The sequence below is a fragment of the Bos indicus x Bos taurus genome, chromosome 2, assembly GCF_003369695.1.
Source record: "Bos indicus x Bos taurus breed Angus x Brahman F1 hybrid chromosome 2, Bos_hybrid_MaternalHap_v2.0, whole genome shotgun sequence".
NCBI classification, from domain to species: Eukaryota; Metazoa; Chordata; class Mammalia; order Artiodactyla; family Bovidae; genus Bos; species Bos indicus x Bos taurus.
In genome coordinates this window covers 30,935,464-30,948,082 of record NC_040077.1, presented here as the reverse complement: position 1 = coordinate 30,948,082, position 12,619 = coordinate 30,935,464, and the positions used below count along the sequence as shown (strand labels likewise).

The 12,619-nt window shown below is 38.9% G+C and overlaps 1 protein-coding gene across 10 annotated transcripts in view; it reads right to left on the bottom strand.

The window, feature by feature from the left end:
• Nucleotides 1-12,619, bottom strand: part of SCN3A (sodium voltage-gated channel alpha subunit 3) — a 121,271-nt gene that overhangs the window by 99,996 nt on the left and 8,656 nt on the right. The window contains exon 1 of one of the 10 annotated variants that reach the window (XM_027558941.1): nt 6,860-6,944. The exons of the other annotated variants lie outside the window; for them this stretch is intronic. The gene's annotated coding sequence lies outside the window, so the exon portion shown is untranslated. Of the gene's footprint in view, nt 1-6,859; nt 6,945-12,619 lie in introns of those variants that run through there. 10 annotated transcript variants of the gene reach the window in all.

The following is a 12,619-nucleotide window of genomic DNA, read 5'->3' as shown; positions in this document are numbered from 1 at the left end:
ACTCTTTGCGACCCCATGGACTGTAGCCAACCAGGCTCTTCTGTCCATGGGATTTTCCAGGCAAGAATCCTGGAGTGGGTTGCCATTTCCTCCTCCAGGGGATCTTCCCAACACAGGGATCAAACCCAGGTCTCCCACATTGCAGGCAGATTATTTACCATCTGAGCCACCAGGGATACCCAATCAGTATCCCTGATTTAAATCAGCAATTAGTATTTTTTAAAATACTTCATTTCATGTATACAAATCTTACATGGCAAACCAGTCTGGATCCTCATGAATGAATCTCTTTTTACAATTTACTGTGAAAAAAAAAGTCCCATTAAATGTCACCTTTTTATTTAATACATAGTTTTTTTTTTTTTTCGTCTTCATCTCCAGAGGAGAACTCACTCCTAAACAACAAATCTCTTCTTTAATCTGTCATCAGAGTGATCTTTTAAAAATATGTATCTTATCCTTATTAAACTTTATAAGTGCTTCTTAGTGAGTTATACTTAGGAAAGTGTGCCGGTGCCTTTATGATCTGGCCTTTGTCTTTCCTCTCTTTCACTTGGTAGCAACACAGACCTGGCTCTGCCATTTGCTAGCTGTTTAACATTGAACATGTTACCTGACCAGTCCAATTTTTAGTTTCCTCTCTGTTCATGGAAACTATAATACCCATGGAAAGAGGGTTGTTGTTAGAATTAAATGATCTTCACACATACACACATGCATGTAGAGTCATTTGTACAATAGCTGGTATAAAGTAGGTTTTCCATAAAAGCTGGAGACTTTAGTAGTAATAGAAGTAGCAATAATAGGAATAACAGTATTATAGTTATTATTACTTTACTAATACCCATCATCAGATCTTGAAGCATTAAATTTCATTCAAGTATTACATTGTTAAATTTATAGTCCTTAAATAAATGTTAGTTGCTTCTACTTTAAGTCACAGGCTAATAAACACTACTTCTCTCCTTCACAGCATGTAAATAACTGAGTTTTCAATACCTTGATCTTCATCCTGACTTATAATGAGCATGGTATTAAACAACTAAAATATCAAATTTAGATATTCTAAATTATGTGCAGTCTTTTCTCTGGAAACATTTTCAGCCTTTTCTCTGGTGCGGGGGTGAAGTTGGGAGGACTAAATATCAAAGAGAAACTAAGAACTTCAGGATGAACAGAAGAGTAGAGTTTGAAAAAGAATGCCAGAAAGTTCTGATTCGCTTGAGTTCTTCTTCTTCACCCTCCCCTTGTGAAAATCACTGATTCACGGATTAGAGAAAATATATCTCATGGCCTGGGCTCCAAATGGGAGAGATTTTTTTCAGTCTCGAGTACACATGGGAAATAGTGATTTCTGCATATGGTTTCACACTCCAATTTAGGTCCAATACTTTGAGTTGTATTATGTCTTAATAAGATCTCTATCTCACTCATCATTCGAAGAAGACCACGGTTTATAGATTAATTGTAAGATAAAATAGGACTACTTGAGTTAAGAAGAGAATGAGGATTCTTTAAATCAGTTCTGAACTTCAGTGAGCATAAGAATCACTTGGACTGCTTATTAAATCTGTAGACTTCTGGGTTCAATCTATGGAGATTCTGAAAAAATTAGTCTTGGGCAAGACCCAGGGATCTGCATTTTAAAACAGTACCTTAGATTAATTTGATGGAAATGGCACATAGAGTACAGTTTAAGAAGGTTATTCTGAAAGGAAAGAGTAGAGATTACTATGAATATGAGATGGTCACTTTATACAATCAAGGCTGGAATTTAGCGCTTATGTTCCCAATAGGTAAGGAAAAGTGGAAGTACACAGAATCATATGTATCTGATTTTATTTTAGGAAACAAAACAAAACAAAAAGATTCTTAAACACTGTGTATAAAAAGACAATCTTTCTCCAAGAACCAAACTGAGGGAAGAAGTTTTGCTATCAAGGGACACTACATAACATGCTTAGCAGATATCTTAAATTTAATTTCACAGAAGACCCATACAAGGTTTAATCTAATAAGACTTATACTAATGGTTAAAGTAGTTGAACTCAGTGAATTCCATTAAGATGGTGATGAGATAAGATGATTTAGAAACTATACTTTCAGATTATTTAATATAAGTATTGGACCTACAGATCCCCCCAAAATGGATAGCCTGCCTTTGAAATTATCTTAAAAGAATTTTAGCAGTTCAGAAATTAAGGGAAATTCTTTATACCATGAATGAGGAAGTTGTTATTCAAAGAGTATGACAGAAACTTTACTCTAAAAAGGGTAGATGTCACCAGCTGAGGAACTTTGCTTTAATTTTATTTTTCTTAGCTCATTTTTATTTATACTGTTAATATTATTAATTGTAATATTAATACCAACAGTTGAATTTTCTAGAGATGAGTTTTATATTTCCTTTTGTGTAAGTTTATCCTAATAATTGATTTATCCTTTAATTTCTTCTAGTCCAGTGTTTAATTTTTGTCTTGAAATTATCTTAAAAGAATTTTAGCAGTTCAGAAATTAAGGGGAATTCTTTATACCATGAATGAGGAAGTTGTTATTCAAAGAGTATGATAGTAACTTTACTCTAAAAAAGGTAGGTGTCCATTGTTTTTAAACCTTATTTTGCCTCTTTAGTTTATCCTTTAACTATTTGCAAGAATACACAGAAGAACTGTACAAAAAAGATCTTCACGACCCAGATAATCATGATGGTGTGATCACTCACCTAGAGCCAGACATCCTGGAATGTGAAGTCAAGTGGGCCTTAGAAAGCATCACTATGAACAAAGCTAGTGGAGGTGATAGAATTCCAGTTGAGCTGTTTCAAATCCTGAAAGATGATGCTGTGAAAGTGCTGCACTCAATATGCCAGCAAATTTGGAAAACTCAGCAGTGGCCACAGGACTGGAAAAGGTCAGTTTTCATTCCAATCCCAAAGAAAGGCAATGCCAAAAAATGCACAAACTATCGCACAATTGCACTCATCTCACACGCTAGTAAAGTAATGCTCAAAATTCTCCAAGCCAGGCTTCGGCAATATGTGAACCGTGAACTTCCTGATGTTCAAGCTGGTTTTAGAAAAGGCAGAGGAACCAGAGATTAAATTGCCAACATCTGCTGGATCATGGAAAAAGCAAGAGAGTTCCAGAAAAACATCTATTCCTGCTTTATTGACTATGCCAAAGCCTTTGACTGTGTAGATCACAATAAACTGTGGCAAATTCTGAAAGAGATGGGAATACCAGACCACCTGATCTGCCTCTTGAGAAATCTGTATGCAGGTCAGGAAGCAACAATTAGAACTGGACATGGAACAACAGACTGTTTCCAAATAGGAAAAGGAGTACGTCAAGGCTGTATATTGTCACCCTGTTTATTTAACTTCTATGCAGAGTACATCATGAGAAACGCTGGACTGGAAGAAGCACAAGCTGGAATCAAGATTGCAGGGAGAAATATCAATAACCTCAGATATGCAGATGACACCACCCTTATGGCAGAAAGTGAAGAGGAACTCAAAAGCCTCTTGCTGAAAGTGAAAGTGGAGAGTGAAAAAGTTGGCTTAAAGCTCAACATTCAGAAAACGAACATCATGGCATCTGGTCCCATCACTTCATGGGAAATAGATGGGGAAACAGTGGAAACAGTGTCAGACTTTATTTTTGGGGGCTCCAAAATCACTGCAGATGGTGACTGCAGCCTTGAAATTAAAAGATGCTTACTCCTTGGAAGGAAAGTTATGACCAACCTAGATAGCATATTTAAAAGCAGAGACATTACTTTGCCAACAAAGTCCGTCTAGTCAAGGCTATGTTTTTTTCTGTGGTCATGTATGGATGTGAGAGTTGGACTGTGAAGAAGGCTGAGCGCCGAAGAATTGATGCTTTTGAACTGTGGTGTTGGAGAAGACTCTTGAGAGTCCCTTGGACTGCAAGGAGATCCAACCAGTCCATTCTGAAGGAGATCAGCCCTGGGATTTCTTTGGAAGGAATGATGCTAAAGCTGAAACTCCAGTACTTTGGCCACCTCATGCGAAGTGTTGATTCATTGGAAAAGACTCTGATGCTGGAAGGGATTGGGGGCAGGAGGAGAAGGGGACGACAGAGGATGAGATGGCTGAATGGCATCACTGACTCGATGGATGTGAGTCTGGGTGAACTCCGGGAGTTGGTGATGGACAGGGAGGCCTGGTGTGCTGTGATTCATGGGGTCGCAAAGAGTCGGACATGACTGAGCAACTGAACTAAACTGAACGATTTTGGAGGCTTCCTGGTAACTCACGCAACAGTAAAGAATCTGCCTGGCAAGCAGGAGACCTGAGTTCAATCCCTCACTCTAGAAGATCCCCTGGAGAAGGAAATATCAACCACTCCAGTATTCTTGCCTGGAGAATTCCTTGGACAGAGGAGCTTGGTGGCTACAGTCCATGGGGTGCCAAAGAGTCGGACGTGACTGACTTTCATTTTTATTTCACTTAGCTATTTTTAGCCATTTATGCAGCTTTCTTTCCTTTCAATCCATTTTATCCTCATTTATGTTGACATAATGTACCTGCTTCAGAATTTTCCAGATCAAAACCATTTCTGGCAGGCATTCGACTGTAAAACTCTGGGGACTCAGTTAGCTCTTTGTGCAGGGGCTGAAGTAAATCCAAAGCCACACACTAAGGAGTTCACAGCTATTGTCATCAGGTCCCTGGCAGTGTTTCCCCATGGGGAGGGGACCTCCTTCCATCTGGATGGGATTGCTGGTTGGCTTTTGGCGTCTGTAATAGCCCTATCCTACCAGCTGCTCCTTTGGTTTTAGGACTTGAAACTGTTATCAGGTAAATAACTTCAAATGGTCAAATCACCAAGATGTTATGAAGTAATATACTGAGAATTTTGTCTAGGAAGGAAAACCACACATCTACTTCTCTGGGTACTTCAGATTCTCCTGGAGTAAATTTGACCATTAGAAGACTAAATGAAGGTCTCAGTTAATTTAAAATCTGAGATTTCTTTCTTTGAGTTGTATTAAATTCATTTCTGCCTTACTCTAAAAATGTTGAGGCTGAGACTCAGAAGCTTAAATGTACATTCTAAAACAGTGACTTCATTAATGTGCAATGTTGAACAGGTTTAATCATCTACATTTTCTCCATTTTCATCGTCTTCAACTGCCTGTTGCTCATGTATTTTGAAAAAATAATGTACCATTTTACTTTATTTTTTATGAAGAGATAAAATATAATAAAAACAAAAAGTTGTTGCTGTTCAGTTGCCAAGTTGTGTCTGACTCTTTTGTGACCATATGGACTGCAGCCCACCAGGCTCCTCTGTCCATGGGATTCCCAGGCTAGAATACTGGAATGGGTTGCCATTTCCTTTTCCATAAATAAAAGTTAAATTTCTCTAAATACATGATTTAAAAGATGTATTGGAACTTGGAAGTCCAGTATTCTAAAACTGAAAAGACTCCTTCTGGCATCTAGTTTCACCATTAGAGTGTCAGTGGTCCTCAAAATTTAGCATCAGAATCACCTGTAGGGCTTTTAGTAAATCACAGCTTGCCAGGTTCTACCCCAGAGTTGCTTGTAGATACAGGTGAAGCCCCAAATGTTGTGTTTCTAATAAGCACACAGAGGATGCTGATGATGTTAGCCCAGGAATCCCATTTTGACAATGACTGGCTGATAGAATCCAGAAATTTTTTTGTTTGTTTGTTTGTTCTGTTTTTTGTTGTTGAACTTAGAAGCATATGTGCCAGTCATACTGTTCTCATTTTTATGATTTCTCAAAGATAATAGCCATAGCTTCTTCAGTCTCATTGTTTATTTGTTTAATGTCCTGTGGTGTAATTCTTCTGAACCTGGAAGCTTAAAATGATTTATGGCAGTATTTCACAGAAGCCTGCAATAGCTTTGTAAGCGTCTCCCTGATTCCAGCCTGACTCCCATGGAGCCTATTTTCACCCAGCAGTCAGAGTGATTTGGGGAAAAGAGAAAACAAATCGAGTTATTTCTCTGTGCAGGAGCCTACAGGAGCTACCCAGAGAAAAGGCCAAACTCTGTATTATTGCCTCTAAGACCTTATGAATGGCTTTCCAGTTACCTTGCTGAACTCATCCTGAACTCATTGCTCTCCTTTTTTCTCACTCCTCTCTAGTCACACTGGCTACTGGCTGTCCTTTGCACCTGCCAAACGCAGATATACTGCTCAGTCTCCTAGGAGCGTTCTTTCCTCTGGATAACCTAACTTTCTCATCTGCAAGTCTTGGTCAAAACTTTACCTTTTCAAAGAGACCTTCTGTGCTTCCCCTCCATCTCCTTACCCCACTTTATTGTTTCCAAAGCACTTATCACCTTATTATGTACTATATAATTAACTGATTTATAATGTCTGTTATTCACTTTCTATTTTTCCTGGGTAGAACATAAGACTTAAAGGGGCTGGAATATTCCTTTCTTGGTCCCTTTTGTTCACCAGTGAATCCCAAGTACTTAGAACAGTGCATGGCACATAGTGGGTGCTCAACAGATATTTTTTGAATAAATGAATTACTTAATGTTAGTTTCTTATAAAGATTTAAACTTTTTACTTAGATTTGCTATTTCAAATTCAGCCTACAACTACTCTTTAGAAAGTCTTGTATTCTATTTAGGTAGCATATTTTATAACAGCAAAGTCTAGAAAAAAACTGAAATATCCACTCATATAAGATTGGTTAGGTAAATAAAGTAACGTAGTTTTGTGTCATATAGCCTTGAAGATGGTAAAACACAGAAAAGCAACAAAAGCCAAATACTCTATAGGCACAATATTTGCTAATTATGTAGTTGTATTTCTTCTAGATCACATACATACATTCAAAACCTGTTTACCTCAAAGATTATTGACTAAGTATGCTGAGTTTGGGCTTCCCTGGTGGCTCAGGGGTGAAGAATCTGCTGCCAATGCAGGAGACCTGGGTCCAATCCATCCCTGGGTCAGGAAGATTCCCTGGAGAAGGAAATGGCAACACTCCAGTATTCTTGCCTGGGAAATCCCATGGAAAGAGAAGCCTGGGCTACAGTCTATGGGATCTCAAAGAGTCGGACACAACTCAGCGACTAAACAACAACATGCTGAGTTTATCAGACCCTCTTTAATACAAAGCAAAGTGAGGAATGAATATTTTACTCAAAGAATTCCACACCTCAAAATATCTTAGAGAAGGAATAGTAATGATAATAGAGGACAGTGACTTGCTCTGTGCCAGGCACTGATTAGCTCATTTTTATCTTGACAGTAACTCTATGAGATAAAGGTGATTATTGTCCTCATTTTGCAGATAAGGAAACAATAGGATTCAGAGAGGATAAGTAAGACGTCCAAAGTCACATGGCTAGTAATCATGCCACCAAATCCAGTGTCTTTTTTTCCTTCAGTTCAGTTCAGTTCAGTTGCTCAGTCGTGTCCGACTCTTTGCGACCCCATGAATCGCAGCACTCCAGGCCTCCCTGTCCATCACCAGCTCCCGGAGTTCACCCAAACCCACGTCCATTGATGGTGATGCCATTCAGCCATCTCATCCTCTGTCATCCCCTTCTCCTCCTGCCCCCAATCCCTTCCAGCATCAGAGTCTTTTCCAATGAATCAACACTTCGCATGAGGTGGCCAAAGTACTGGAGTTTCAGCTTTAGCATCATTCCTTCCAAAGAAATCCCAGGGCTGATCTCCTTCAGAATGGACTGGTTGGATCTCCTTGCAGTCCATGGGACTCTCAAGAGTCTTCTCCAACACCACAGTTCAAAAGCATCAATTCCTCGGTGCTCAGCATTCTTCACAGTCCAACTCTCACATACATACATGACCACAGAAAAAAACATAGCCTTGACTAGACGGACCTTTGTTGGCAAAGTCTCTGCTTTTGAATATGCTATCTAGGTTGGTCATAACTTTCCTTCCAAGGAGTAAGCATCTTTTAATTTCATGGCTGCAATCACCATCTGCAGTGATTTTGGAGCCCCCAAAAATAAAGTCTGACACTGTTTCCACTGTTTCCCATCTATTTCCCATGAAGTGATGGGACCAGATGCCATGATCTTCGTTTTATGAATGTTGAGCTTTAAGCCAACTTTTTCACTCTCCACTTTCACTTTCATCAAGAGGCTTTTGAGTTCCTCTTCACTTTCTGCCATAAGGGTGGTGTCATCTGCATATCTGAGGTGATTGATATTTCTCCCTGCAATCTTGATTCCAGCTTGTGCTTCTTCCAGTCCAGCGTTTCTCATGATGTACTCTGCATATAAGTTAAATAAGCAGGGTGACAATATACAGCCTTGACACGCTCCTTTTCCTATTTGGAACCAGTCTGTTGTTCCATGTCCAGTTCTAACTGTTGCTTCCTGACCTGCATATAGGTTTCTCAAGAAAAAGTAAAAATCAGACGCTCTCCCTAAAAAATAATTTACTGATTTGTTTCTCCAGCTTCATCTTACATGCTCTCCTACATGTGTGCTCCTCCCTAGTCAAATGTATGTTTGCCATTCCCCAAAAGTCCCGTCTCTGGCCTCTGACTTTCAGAAACCTTCCCTCTGCCTGAATTCTCACTCACCACCAATTACTGCCTGTTAAAATCCTACCTATACGCCAAGGCTCATCATACCTAAATTCTGAGTCAGAAGTTGTTTTGCCTTCCTCTGAACTCCAACAACTTGCACAGATTGTCTTTAAAATTCATATAATAATTATAATACTCTGGCTTCTGCTTTTATTAAGGATGTGCCTTATTTCTTCTACATTTTAAATTTCTTGAAGATAAAGATTTTATTGCTTATCTACCACAGTCAGCAGGATATTATTAGATATCTTCTGAATATTATTACCTAAAACAAATTCTGCTAGTGCCCTATCCAGTGTGTTAGCTCTGGTCACATGTAGGAATTGAACACTTAAATTATAGCTAGTGCCAAATCTGAAATGCTAATATTTTTGGATATTGGCTTAAATTAAAAAAAAAAAAACAGCATTAGTAACCATTAGTAACCTTAATTTCACTTGTTTCTTTTGTCTTTTTTTAATGTTATCATCTAGAAATTTTCAAAGTACATATGTTCATCTCATATCTGTAGTGATGAGTGCTGGTTCAGTGTATACCTTTCTCCTATTCCTTTTCCATCCACCAAATGATCAAACCTACTAACAAATGAATTAAGAAAGCAGGCAATCCCCTGTTCTGAGATGCTCTAAAAGGGAGAGGCACACTCTCTATCATTTTCTGTTTTACTTGGTTAGATGGTTGTTTTCGTCTTTAATTCCTAGGATTTTGGACCAAGAAACAAAAGTGAGCATTGTGTGTTTGTGCGTGTGTGTGTGTGTGTGTGTAAGAGACAGAGAAACATGGAAGGTAACATTTAAACACGTTTAAACATCTAAATCAGAATATATCCAGAATTATAGAAAGCTTTCTATTTTGAAGTAAACTGGCATCAAGGAAAATAGAAAGCAAATAAAGTTCTCAGCCCAGTAAACAGCCCTTGATCCATTTCTATCGTAATGTCAGTTTTGCTTCAGCCATAATAGAGAGCCCTGCAAGTTGCCCCCAGCCACGTCTCTCCTCCTGCTTGCTGGTGCCTTGTGCTTTAGGCAGTTTCTTTCCAGGCAACCACAGACTGTTTACTGACTGTAATCAAAATGACAGCACACTGTTTTCACAACCCAGCGTTGAGTCGATTGCCTTTTTCACTTGGCAACCTAAGGGAGCTTGAGGTATAACTTGCATCACTTCAAGATGGTGGTGCTTACTTCATATGTAACCTGCATCCTCTGAGGCTTAAACTACAGAGGAATTGAGAGTTATCTAGCATGCAGCAGGGAGGCTGTGAAATCAGCCTTCAGATTAGTGCTAGTGGTAAACTCCACTGGAGCACACTTATTTAGGTGTGGCTGCAGTTCTGCTGTGGTTCTTCCCCAGCCAGAACCCAGCCGCCTGAGCAGCTTCTCTTTTAAGCATCCCCACCCCATCCCTGGTGGGCTGCCGTCTATGGGGTTGCACAGAGTCGGACATGACTGAAGCGACTTAGCAGCAGCAGCAGCACCCCACCCCCACCCCACCCCAGCTAGATGGTTATAATGTTGTGGAGTCTGACCACCTTGAAGATGGAGAGGAGAGGCAGAGGAGAGTGTAATACAATAGAAACATGCCCTGCCCCTAAGAGAGACAGAAGAAAACAGATAGGGGAATGCCTGTGACTCAAGTAATCTGTAAGTTCTAGGCTTGTCTTTGACGTCACTTGCTGTGACATGTTGAATGCTCAGTGTTTTTGGTATTGAGTGTCCACATCTGTTATGGAGAAGGAAGCGGGGATGTGACTAGTTGATATGCAGCGCCTCTTTTATCTCTACAGCACTGAAACTCTGTGCTTGGTGTATTCCAACATTTATCCCTTCTGAGAGACAGTGATCTGAAGGTGCAGCAGTTGCCTTATACTCTGAACTCAAAGGGTCATTGAATATTGGACTAATGATGTAACTGGGGTTGGCTGTGTTATACCTTTTAGAGTCTGTCTTCATATTCAGAATACTTTATGGGCTATGTGCTTGTTCAAATTTGAGCTATGTTTTTTTGATGAATCAATATTATGAATACCTTGAGAAGAGTATAGCTGGAGGGTTGGTTGCTGAAGAGAATTGTCCCTCACATCTTTTCTATTTAGATACTCAATTCTGTACACATAATTTCTTCCTAAATTGGTGATATCAAAAATCTTCTATACAAATAACAATTAAAAAAAAAACTAACAAAACCTCGAGTCTAGGTTTCAATGAAATATGATCAGTCATTGAAGAAAATGTGAAAACAGAGAGTCTATGTTTTTCCTTCAGCCACTTAGCACATCATTTGTACCAAAATAGAGCAAAGACCTCCGTGTGCTGCCTGAGTTAGGTGTAGATGTTACCACTTATTTGGGATTCCCTGTTGGTCAGTGGTAAAGAATCACTCTGTAAAGCAGGAGACATTCAATACCTACATTGGAAAGATCCCCTGGAGGAGGGCATGGCAACCTACTCCAGTACTCTTGCCTGGAGAATCCCAGGGACTGAGGAGCCTGGCAGGCTTCAGTTCATAAATTTGCAAAGAGTCGGACATGACCGAAGTGACTGAGCAGGCACCCACATTACCACTTAATTGCAGCAGGATCACACAGTGGAGGGTCTCTGCATGTAAACACAGCAGGGATACTGTTCAGAGCTCAATTCTTTGGGGGCTAAAGGAAGCCAGAATGCCACAGGCAATAGAAAATTACATTTGATGCAAAATTTTCCTTAGAGATTGCAGCAACCAATATGCTAATTAGAGTCAAGACAGGCATAGCCTGCCTGGCCCTTCCCAGGATGCAGGATCTAGCAAGACTCTGGCTAGTGAGGGCAGCAATCATAAGGAGAAACAAAAGCGTTGAACAGAGGAGATGCTAGGAAGGATAGAGCTGGAATTTGTGGCATTTCTACAGTGTTCTTGAACTGAGAACTTCTTCAAGTATGGAACTTGAACTAACTACTCAAGGACATGGATAATTTAGGGTTCTGATAAAATTGCCTGTGCAAAGTTGGGCATTGAATTCATTTATTCTTCAAATGTCTTTCTCCTTTTAAAAAAATAATAGACTTTATTTTTTTAGGGCAGTTCTAGGTTACCAGAAACTTGAATAGACAGTTCACAGACACAGAAAACACACTTATGTTTACCAAAAGGGAAAGAGGGAGGGGAGGGATAAATTTAGGAGTTTGCAGATACAAACTACTATATATAAAAGAAACAACAAAGGCCTACTGTATAGCATAGGGAACTATATTCAGTATCTTATAATAATCTATAATGAAAAAGAAAAAATGCATATACATATATGTGAATTACTTTGCTAAACACCGGAAACCAACACAACATTGTATGTCAACTATACTTCAATTTTTAAAAAATCCAAGAAAACATAAAATATCTATCAAATGTTGAAAAAAAAAGTCAAAGAGTTTCCAAATCAAGTGTGCCTCTTTATGTCTTAGATATTTAGTTTTCAAATGTTTTATTCAGGAAGAAATTGAGAATAAATAGAAAGTATTTTGTTATGCATAAAGTTTCCCAAATTTAGCTTTCCTGAGGGATCTGGGTTATTGGAGAAAGTGAGTATTATTTTATGGTTACATCTGTATCACAGAGTGTTGTTTCAAACGTAATACAGTTATAGTACATTTAATGGATATTTAAAAGAAATGTGTCTTAACGATGACTCAGGATAATTTTGAGACACAGAGTAAACAAGTTTAACAAATGTATTAGAGAGCTTACTACTGCAGTTTCCAGGGCGTATTTTAACTCGTGCTAATTTGCATAGAGATCTGCATCATGATTTGGATGTGCTTTGCCACTTTTCATTTACTCCTGAGCATTACCCTTCCCCTTTTCAAAATATACTTAATGCTTTTGAATAACAAATTGGAATTCTTTTCCCCAAAGAATCCACTTATTTCTCACAGTTGTCACTGTGTTGGTAGAGGAAATGGTCATATCAACCATAAATTTTTTGCTCTCTACACTGACTAATTTAAGGTGTCTTTACCTTTCATTAAAAAACATTTCTTTTTGGTTCAGTTCAGTTCAGTCA